This window comes from Manihot esculenta, chromosome 15, assembly GCF_001659605.2.
Source record: "Manihot esculenta cultivar AM560-2 chromosome 15, M.esculenta_v8, whole genome shotgun sequence".
Classification (NCBI taxonomy): domain Eukaryota; kingdom Viridiplantae; phylum Streptophyta; class Magnoliopsida; order Malpighiales; family Euphorbiaceae; genus Manihot; species Manihot esculenta.
The window spans coordinates 25,237,955-25,248,546 of NC_035175.2; positions in this window are offsets into that span (position 1 = coordinate 25,237,955).

Here is a 10,592-nt window from a genome sequence, read left to right on the forward strand (position 1 = left end):
ACTTTTTCCATGTACTCATGATGTAACATGATTAGCTTCCCTTCTTTCAGATGAGGTGTGCCTCTAGCTCTCATGTTTGCATTCTTGAGATGATTGGATAACATTTTGAACTCAAATTCATGTTTCTCTATGGCTAGCTGCAATTTGGTACTGAATTCAGGCAAAACAAACTCTACCTTATCCGAAGGTTTGGGAAGGCATTGATCTGCATGCTCCTTTGGTTTGGGCTTTTGGACTTCTACTTATTCCTTGTGAGCATGGGCTGTTTGCATTGGATGAATGGTATAATTGGATTCAGTATCCTCCTTCTGCGCAGGACTTACCTGAAGTGGAAGACTGATCTGTGTTGGAACCTAAGGTGGGAGATTCGGCGGCCGAAAGATGGCTGAGTTCGGCGGCCGAAAGTCTTCAGTGTGCGGAGCAGGCTGCGGCGAGGGATTCGGTGTCTAAAAGGCAGTCAGGTTCGACAGCCGAAAGCTGTCTGAGTTCGGCGGCCCAAAGTCTTCAGTCTGTGCAAGGTCAATCTGTTGGATGCTACAGACAGTCTCTTTCAGTTTTGGCTCTTTCTGGTTTTCATTCCTACAAAGATCATTGTTCAAAATATCATCTTGATTCATATAAAAGACATCGTTACTTAAACAATCAATGATATCTAAACTATCAACAAGTTCTGTTTGATCAGTTTGTTTGGACAAACAATATTCTGGTTGTTTCTCTTCAGCACTTTGTTCTTGCACTTGTGAACTTTCATCATCATTTCATACATCTTGAAGCTCTTGCTCTCTTCTTAGCATGGTTGCATTCATTGAGGTGCTTTGGGGTTCAACTTTGCTCATGAACGCGGTCACTTGTCTCCTGTCTTATCGCATGCTTTGTATGAAATTTATCATTGTTTCCATCATCTTTTCAAGGTGCTGATCTGAACTTGAAGGTGCTGGTTGGGTTTGATATCTTTGATAGTCCTGGTAGTTGTTAGCCTCAGCATAGTCATAGTTCAGCTGGTCTCCCCAATATGGATTGTGTGTGTCAAAGTAGGGATCATGTCTTGGCTGTCCATAGTATCCTCCAAATGCATCTACTTGTTGGTCATCCCCATAGAGTGTAGGATATTGAGAAGTTAGATGTCCTACATATGCACAGATCATACATGGCTTTGGTGGCTGGGGTGCTTGAATCTGTTGCACTATTTCTATGGCCAAATCTTTCATAAAAGATGTTAGAAAAGAAAGATCAGATTTACTTACCTTATCCATGATTCTTACTTGGTGAGATGATGGGTGGTGGCTGGAGTGAGGAATGTTCGGCGGCCGAAGGTGGATGGGTTTCGGCGGCCGAATGTTAGGCAGAATGCTTGGCAGTTTGCTTCCCTAATCTTCTGATGGTGCGTTTTAATTTCTAGATCAAAAGGCAGTGTGTCCCTGCGTTCAGGTCTTGTCATGAAAGAAAAATAAACAAGTTAAATCAATTCCCCGGCAATGGCGCTAATTTTTGACTCGCAGTTGTCGAAGCTGGTGAAAAATAACCTCTACGGTTATAGACAATCTTACAACTGCAGATAGTGGTAAAGGATCGAATCCACAGAGAATTGAGTACTTGTCTATTTCTCCAACAAGATCAAAAGAATCAACTGAAAGCATAACTGGAAGCAAGTAACTAAAGGCAGAATAAAAGTAAAGTGCAATAAAGTAAAAAGGGGGGTTTTGAGATTGATTTGACTAACAACTATTGAAAGCAATGAAAACAGCAAGTAATTAAAATAAAAGAGAAAATCAATATGAGAAAGATGTAGTTGAAGATATGGATCCACTTTGGTTGTTTGGATTGATCATTGAAACTTAAGTCTTCTTGATTGGTTCAATAGATTAGTTATGGGGTGGAAAACGCTTCTCACCACCATGTCTCTCCTTATGATTAAATTAATTAGGGAACGTCCTCCAATCAATTACTAATTAACAAATTGCCAAGGAACGTCCTTGGGCCTTAGGCATCAAAACAATTGTCAATTGCATGAAGAAAGAGAGAGATCCAATCCTAGCTACTCAAACGCATGAGATGTTGCTAGATCACACAATTCCTTAGTTTTTACACCAAGTGTTCTTAGGTCAGAATATTTTCAGCAATTACGGACTAAAAAATATCCCAACTAACAATCAATTAACTTTGCAATCAAGAATCAAGTGGCCAATTTGATCAAAACAACAAAGTAATCTTAGAATTAAGCACACAATTGCATGAATGTTGAACAAACCAAAAGCAAACACTTTATGTTCAGATCTCACAACCCTTTAAACAACCTTAGTTTCAACCAAACTTCAACTAGAATTAGGGGTTTCAGCCACTCATGACTGAACCAAAACATAAAATAGAAGAAGAGAAGAAGAGAAGAAGAGAAGGTGGAACCGGCGGCCAAAGTGGAAGAGGATTGGGCGGCCGAACCCTTGGAGAGGTTTTTGAGCTCTTCAAGTCTGAAATCTGCCACTTCTTGTCTTCATAAGGCCTTTAAATAAGTCTTGGGAGGCTGCCTAGGGTTTCTTGGATGTCCATGCATCTTTTGGAGGCTGCCCAAAGTGCCCTTGGTCCAATATGTGCATGTGAAGGCAAGGGAGGGGCTTTTTGTTCTTTTTAATTGCTGCCCAAGTGTGTCCAAGAAGTTTCCTGCACATTATTTTTGCCATTCATGCACTAAAGAGGAAGGTGGAGCCTCCTTTTGAATTTTGAATGTGCATGGCATTACGTGGAAAACATGTGATCTTCAAGATTTGGCTTCTTGAATAAGGAAGAGGAGGTTCAGGGGGACTTTCGGCCGCCTAAGCTTAGTTTCAGAGGCTGGACTTTCGGCTCTGGAGCAAACTTTCGGACGCCGAAGGTGTCGCCGAAGATAGGTGACTTTCGGCTCTGGATGAGACTTTCGGCTTTTGAAAGTGCTTCCGAAGGTGGGTGAGTTTCGGCTTCTGAAGGTGGGTGAGTTTCGGCTTCCGAAGGTGGTTGAGTTTCGGCTTTGGACGAGACTTTCGGCTTCCGAAGGTGCTTTCGAAGGTGGTTTTTCTAGTTTTGGTACTTTTTGGCAGTTTTAAGAGCATTTTCTCCAGAATGTCTTTTTACACCTAATATTTGCAAAAAATGATTAAAACCACAAAATTAGGTAGGAAAGGTGTAAATAAACATCAATAAAATCATGATAATATGGACTAAAATATGCTCTATCAGTTGCCCTAGCTGATTCTTGCTGCCCAAGTTTGTCAAGATGCTGCCCAAAAGGCTGCCCAAGGATGGCTTGCACAAGTTGTGCCGCCCATGCACATGTGAAGTGGGAGAGGTGTGTGCTTGGTCTTCAAATGCAAGGAGTGGGTCCTTGCTCTTCACTTGCTGCCCAAGTGTCTTCAAGATACTGCCCAAACTGCCCAATTGACTCCTTCACACTTTCCTTGCCGCCTATGCACAAATAAGGAAGGTGGAGCCTCTCTTTGCAATTTGAATTTTGAATGTGCAAAGCATGAGGCGGCAAGCATGTGATCTTTAGATTTAGCTCCCTTAATAAGTTGGATTTTGAAATTCAAAATTTGAATATGAATCTTGGAGATTTGAATTTCAAAATACTTTCTTTATTTGGCTCTTCATTTATGGCAACTTGAGATTTGGCTTCTTGAATAAGGTAAAGGCTACTTGGAGATTTCAAATGGCTTTGGCTGAATGTACTTTCCCAATTTGCCACTTTCCTTATTTAGCACATTCCTTATTTGGCTTCACTTGATTCCAACTTGGCAGGCTTGCTATCTTTTGCTCCAATTAAGGCAGTTTTAAGGGTGTTTTCTCCAAAATGTCTATTTACACCATTTTCTGCAAAATAATATTAAAAGCACTAAATTAAGCAGAAAACATGTAAATTAACATCAATAATATCACGATAAAATGGACTAAATTATGCTCTATCAAATACCCCCACACCTAGCCTTTTGCTTGTCCTCAAGCAAATAAACATAATCAAACAAGCTTTCTTTGCAACTTGATCCTTATTTCCACTTAAGCTCTTACTCGAGACACCTATTTTGAATCATTGCAATGAAGGATATATGCATCAATGTTACTCACCTTCTTTCTTTGTTTCCCTTTACTTACCATGGCTAGGATTTGTTTTACTCAAGAGAGAGATTACATATGCAAATGTTATTGTTTAGTTAAGACTTTTTCTAGCTTTTAGAGTGATTTGCCCTTACCTTGAAATACTTTATTCAGCCTTTTGCATTTAAATTTTGCTTGAAAAAGTCACCAACCTTTTGACGTGAAGGTACATATTGGTGATACCCACCCCCAGTTACTCAGTTGGTCACCTGTCCAAGTGGCTACTAGCTCTGTTCATAGTCTTTCAACCATTGGAACAGTTTTCAATTTGTGCTCATGAAGTCTATGCCTTTGCTGAATTCCATTAATCAAAGTATTGGGCAAATCAACACCAATTGCTAAAACAAGTCATGTTAAGTTCATTCACATAAATTTCAATTCATTCTCTCTAATTAGTGTCATCAATACATTTTTCACCATGGCAAGCTCAAAGATTCAATTCAAATGGTAATTCCCAAACAATTGATTCAACATAAGTTTAAAGAGTTGTAACGACCCCAAAATGGACCATCACCGGTGCTAGGATTCAGGTCAGCTTAAGGCCGCCAGAACCCGTAGCAAGCCTGCTATACTCTCTGTGTACCTGTAAATCTCATACATGATCATACATTTTCTGTGAAAAAATAAAAAAAACTCTTTTCTTTGTACCAAGGCTTAACCTGTGCATGCACTATCTCTGTACTTTGTACTCTGTACTCTGTACTCCTGACTAGAGCTTGCTCTAGATGGGTTAACTCATACCTGTTAAACCTGGTTTTTCACATAGTCTGTCAAACATATACAGATACAGATCATGTACATAACAAAAGATTTACAACACAAACATCACTAAGTCAAGCACAATTCTAACTTTATACACAACTATTACATCTCTTTAATATTACATGTCCACTCTAGGCTATTACAAATCTCTTTACTCTTTCTGTACTCTGCTGATCTCCTCTGTACACTGTACACTGAACCTGCAAGACTGGGGTTAAGGGAGTGGGATGAACTCTTACAAATCTCTTTACTCTTTCTGTACTCTGCTGATCTCCTCTGTACACTGTACACTGAACCTGCAAGACTGGGATTAAGGGAGTGGGATGAGCTCTATAGCCCAGTGAGTAGAACAGTAAAATATATCATTAAAATATGATCTTATGGAATGCATCATATCACAGACAATCCACATCAAGGGTCAACCTGTCATCACATAGTCCCGGTAACTCTGCCATGCCAGGGCGTAGAATCGAGCACCTAGTCTTCCTGTTATATATGTATATGTGTATATAACACCTCTGTACTTACCATTGCCAGGGCGTAGTCAAAGGCTCCTGGACTTTACTATACCTGCCAGGGCATAGTCAAAGGCTCCTGGACTTCTCTATACCTGCCAGGGCATAGTCAAAGGCTCCTGGACTTCTCTCAGAGACTATTGGATCATCCAGCATTCACCCACATCAACAAATAATTATGCAATGCAACATATTCATGGATTCTAATGCAATCAACCTACTGCATAACCATGATGCATGAAATATGCTAAAAACATTCCATTTCTCAATTAAAAGAATTAAGTTTAGTTCCACTCACCTCTGGCTATCTGGACTGACTCTGCAGGCTCTGAAAACTCTGGAGCAGTACTCACTGTTGCTCTCTCTGGTTTTATTCTGGTCTATGTAAGCACAGATAAACTCAAATGAGGGACCAAACTAACTCAAGAACAACTCTATTAACCTCCCCAAGGATCCCCTTAAACTCACTCAAACATCATCACATTAATGGGATCATGGAAAGAAAACTCATCTAACATAGTCCATCAGTTTGAGTAGAGCAAATCAAAAAGAAGAAGATTGTGGTTATGTGTGTTATTGAAAGCAAAAATAAAAACAAACTAAAAGAAAACTGAAAGAAAAAAAATCGCATAAACTGAAAGAAAAGAAAGAGAAATCTCAAATCTGAAAGAAAAATTAAAGAAGAAGAAGAAGAAGAAGAAAAAGAAGAAGATTCAGAGATATGCACCCCCACACCTAAATCATGCATTGTCCTCAATGTATAAGAAAAATTAAAATGCAAAAGAAAACTGAGTACTCCCCTGGGTGTGGTGTGCATGGTGCGATCCACCTGATCAAGGATCAAGTAATTGGAGAAGGGAAAAGAGTTCGAACTGCATTGAGTAGAAAGTGTAGCACTCCTTTTGATTTGGTCATGAACCATCCTATTTCTTCCATGTACTCATGACGTAACATGATTAGCTTCTCCTCTTTCAGATGAGGTGTGCCTCTAGCCCTTATGTTTGCATTTTTGAGATGATTGGGTAGCAGTTTGAACTCCAATTCATGTTTCTCAATAGCTAACTGCAATTTAGTACTGAATTTAGGAAAAACAAACTCTACCTTATCCGGAGGTTTGGGCAGGCATTGATGTAATACCCGGCTAGACCCCGGTATCGGAATTCCTACGTTCCGGCGGATTTTCCGTTGGAAGTCGGGATTCGAGGATGTCGGAGCTTGCCCTAAGGGTATAAGAAAGGTTTTGAAGATGTTTTTAAGTGTTTAGCATGTTTGCATGTTTTGAGTTAAGAAAATTGAGTTTTGAAATGAAAAGGCCAAGGGGACAAAAGCCAGGTTCGGCCGCCGAAGGTGAAGTTCGGCCGCCGAAAGTTGCATGGTTTCGCATGCACGTTAGGCCGCCGAAGGAAGGGTCGGTTGGCCACTACAAAAGCCCCTTTTGCCCGAGACTTGAGTGTTAAACACTCTGTTTTTGGGTCAAAGGTAGGTTCAAGCTCTCCTTGGTGTGATTTCTCATGTTTTCCTCAAATCTTGCATGTTTTAACTTGATTTGAGCTTTGTTTTAGAGATTTGAGCAAAAGGAAGCAAAGTTGAGCACTTGGAGAGTTTGAGTGAGTTTTTCCCCATCTCCAAGCTTGGATCATCAATCCTCTAGTTCTGCAAGAGGTAAGCATGGATCCTCACCTCCCCTTATGTTTAAAGCAAGTTTTAGAAGTTTTGGAGAGGTTTATGGCATGTTTTGGGGTATAAGCATGAGTTTGAGCATATGTTGCTCATATGCGTTTTGTTGTGGTTTTTGGGGCTTGAACTAGTTTTTAGGCCTCTATATGCATGAGTTATGTTATATGTTAGTTGAGAAGTGTTGGTATGCATGTTATGGGTGTTTGCTAGGAGTTTGGAGGCTGAGAGCATGAGTTGTGCTCGGATTCTACCTTTCTGGAGAATCCAGGTTCGGCCGCCGAAGCAAGGTTCGGCCGCCGAACCCCTTGTGGAGGCAGTTTCGGCTGCCAAACCTTGCCCCCGAAAGCTAGGCTTTTGGGTGAGAAAGAGACTTTCGGCCGCCGAAAGAGGAAGTTCGGCCGCCGAAAGTGCATGAGTTTCGTCTCTGGATGAGACTTTCGGCCGCCGAAGGTGCCGCCGAACATGCATGAGTTTCGTCTCTGGAGGGAGGTTTCGGCCGCCGAACCAGCCGCCGAAAGTGCCCAGTCCAGCCTTCTTTTGCCCATTTTTCCATGCATGCCTATGATGTTGTAGAGGGGTTTTGGGGAGATAATAAGAGTTATGTTTAAGTAAGTTTGGTCCTCATTTGAGTCCACCTGTGTAGGTACGGACCCGAGAGACCAAGGAGGCCCACAGAGTTAGGGTTTCAGAGACTGCTCAGCAGTTGACAGAGGTGAGTGGAACAGAACTTTATTTTAAAAGTTAAGCACTGTTTAAGCATGATTCATGCATCATTAATGCCATGTTTATGTAGGATGTTTTGCATTAGTATACACCAAGTTGATGTATTGCATTATTACTTGTATATGTGGATTGGACCGAGGCGATCTCAATAGCCCATAAGTCTGTCATTCTTGTATGACCTGTGTGAGCTCCTTTGGGGCCGGGCATTTACCTTGGATGAGTCCTGTGTGAGCCCTTATAGGGTCGGGCACCATGAGTAGTTAGTGAAAGACCTGTGTGAGCTCCTTTGGGGGCCGGGCACTGACAGAGGGAGTTTTGGGATCATGTCCAATCCGAGATGTGAAATGTTTGTGCAGTGATGCATCATATGATAGCATGTTTTAAATGTGATGTTTTTATAGATTCCGCTCACTGGGCTTTAGTAGCTCATCCCTCTCCCTAACCCCATTTTACAGGGCCTCAGAGAAGAGAAAGAGAAAGAGATAGCAAGGGTAAAAGGCATATGTAATAGTATAGAGTAGTGGACATGATAATGATGTACAGTACAGAGTTTATGTAATGTATAGAAATGATGTAATAGTAAGTTATGTACTGAGTTATAGAATTGTGCTTGGCCCTAGTGCTTGTTATTCCTTTATACATGATCCTTTTATGTTATATATGATTGAGATAATGTTGTTATGAGAGCTAAGCTTGGTGCATGGTAGTATCTCTATCTCTGTAGTTACTGTATGGTACCATAGCAGGTATCACTCTTCGAGTGCATACAGACAGAGCATGCATAGTCCAGGCTTAGTGGAAGTTATACAGAAAGAAAAGATAGTAAAAAAAAAAGGAGTAAGTAACAGTTTTAAGCTTAAGTATGATCATGTATGGGATTTATCAGGTACACAGAGTTGACAGTAGGCTTACTACGGGTCCCGGCGGCCTTAAGCCGATCTGGATCCTAGTGCCGGTGATGGTCCGGTAAGCGGGCTGTTACAGATTGGTATCAGAGCATAGGGCCTCTAGAGTACGGTGTGCTGAGTTAAGATGCTCAGGGATTAGAGATATCTCACATCGGAAAGAGGTTGTTTTAGAGGGCAAGCACAATAGGAAGATCATGTCCACTAGGATAGGATGTTGAGTCCTGTCTTGATGTGTAATGCCATGATTTTATGCATGTGCATTTAATGATATGCTATGATATGTTATGTGATGAGTTGCGGGTTCATGTTGTTACATGGATCCTATGATGCTAAAGTTTATGTTATGTTTTCAGAAGCTAAGATGAGAGGAACCCGTCGATCCGCTAGATTGACTGGAGCGCCGCCCGAGAATGAGGGTATGGAAGGGCGTCCCCCTGCTTTGCCAAGAGCTATGTCCCAAAGGGCAGGCAGAGAAAGATCATCGAGGGACCCTAGAAGGTCTTTTGATGAAAGCAGGAGGGAGACAGAACAGAGAAGAAGAACTAGTGATACAAGGGAAGAGATGGATGTAGATCCAAGAAGGGATGGAGGGTTAGGTGTTGGCACTATGGAGGAGGATGTGGGATCATCACAGGGAGGCGGTCAGGCCTCGGGGTATGGTTATCCACCCCACTATCAGCCCTATCCACAGGGCCCAGGATATTCGATGGGAGGTACATCGGATTATCCTAGTTTTCACCCATATCCCACATATATGCCTTATCCACCGTATTACCCCCCATATCCACCATATCCCATGTATCCACCCTCACCTTTTTACCCCAGTCCAGCATACTCTACACCAGAAAGTTCTGCACCTCCCCCACCACCACCAGTGGTACAACCAGAAGCCCCAGTTATCCAAACACCTCAACCTGGCCCATCTGTGAGGAGCAAGGTAAAGATGACTGATTACCTAAAGTTAGATGCTCCTAAGTATCAATCCGGAGATGATCCGTTTGAGTATATTAAAGCAGTCAAGATGATAGCAGATGAGCTAGGGGCAGATGATACCAGAGCCATTCAGATGGCAGGGTTCACTTTAAAATGTAAGAAGGCGAAGGAATGGTTTGGCGTCTATGTGGACCCCAGGTTGGATGACATGTCTTGGGAGGAGTTTGCTAATGAGTTTGCCGGATGGGCATTTCCAGATAGTTCGAAAGAGCTAAAGATGATAGAGTTTGAGCAGCTCAAGCAGACAGAGGATATGAGTATTGATGAGTTTACTGACAGGTTTCTGGAGTTGCTGCGGTATGCAGGACAGGCCTATGATACTGAACAGAAAAAGGCCAGGAGGTATGCTATGAAACTGCATTCCAGGTATTCCTCTTTGATCCATGCAGCCGAGAGGGAGAGTTTCCACACCGTGGTGGATTTAGCACGAAGAATGGAGGCTAGTGCCATTATACAGGGTACAGTGAAACAGCAGCCGGCACAGTCCTCTGGTTCTAAGGCCCCAGGTAGGGGTAAGTCAGATCCCTCTTCACAGGGTGCAGCAACTTCCAGTGGTAAGAAGTGGAGTGGTTCCACGCAGAAGTCGAAGAAGAATAAGTTCTGGAATAAGATTAAAGCAGGTCTGGGATTAGGCAGTGGCATGAGTTCAGGTTCAGAGGTTCCAGTGTGTAGTAGTTGCGGTAAAGCGCACAGAGGAGTTTGTCGCTTTGGGATTTCAGGATGTTACAGGTGTGGCCAGGAGGGACACATGGCTCGTGAGTGCCCTCAGGCATCTTTCACGGCACCATCCCAGCAGACAGCTCCAGCTAGCATGCCACAGCCACCAGTTTCAGGTATGACGCAGGGCAGAGGCAGAGGGAGAGGGTCAGCCTCTTCATCTGCAGGTCCCAGAGGT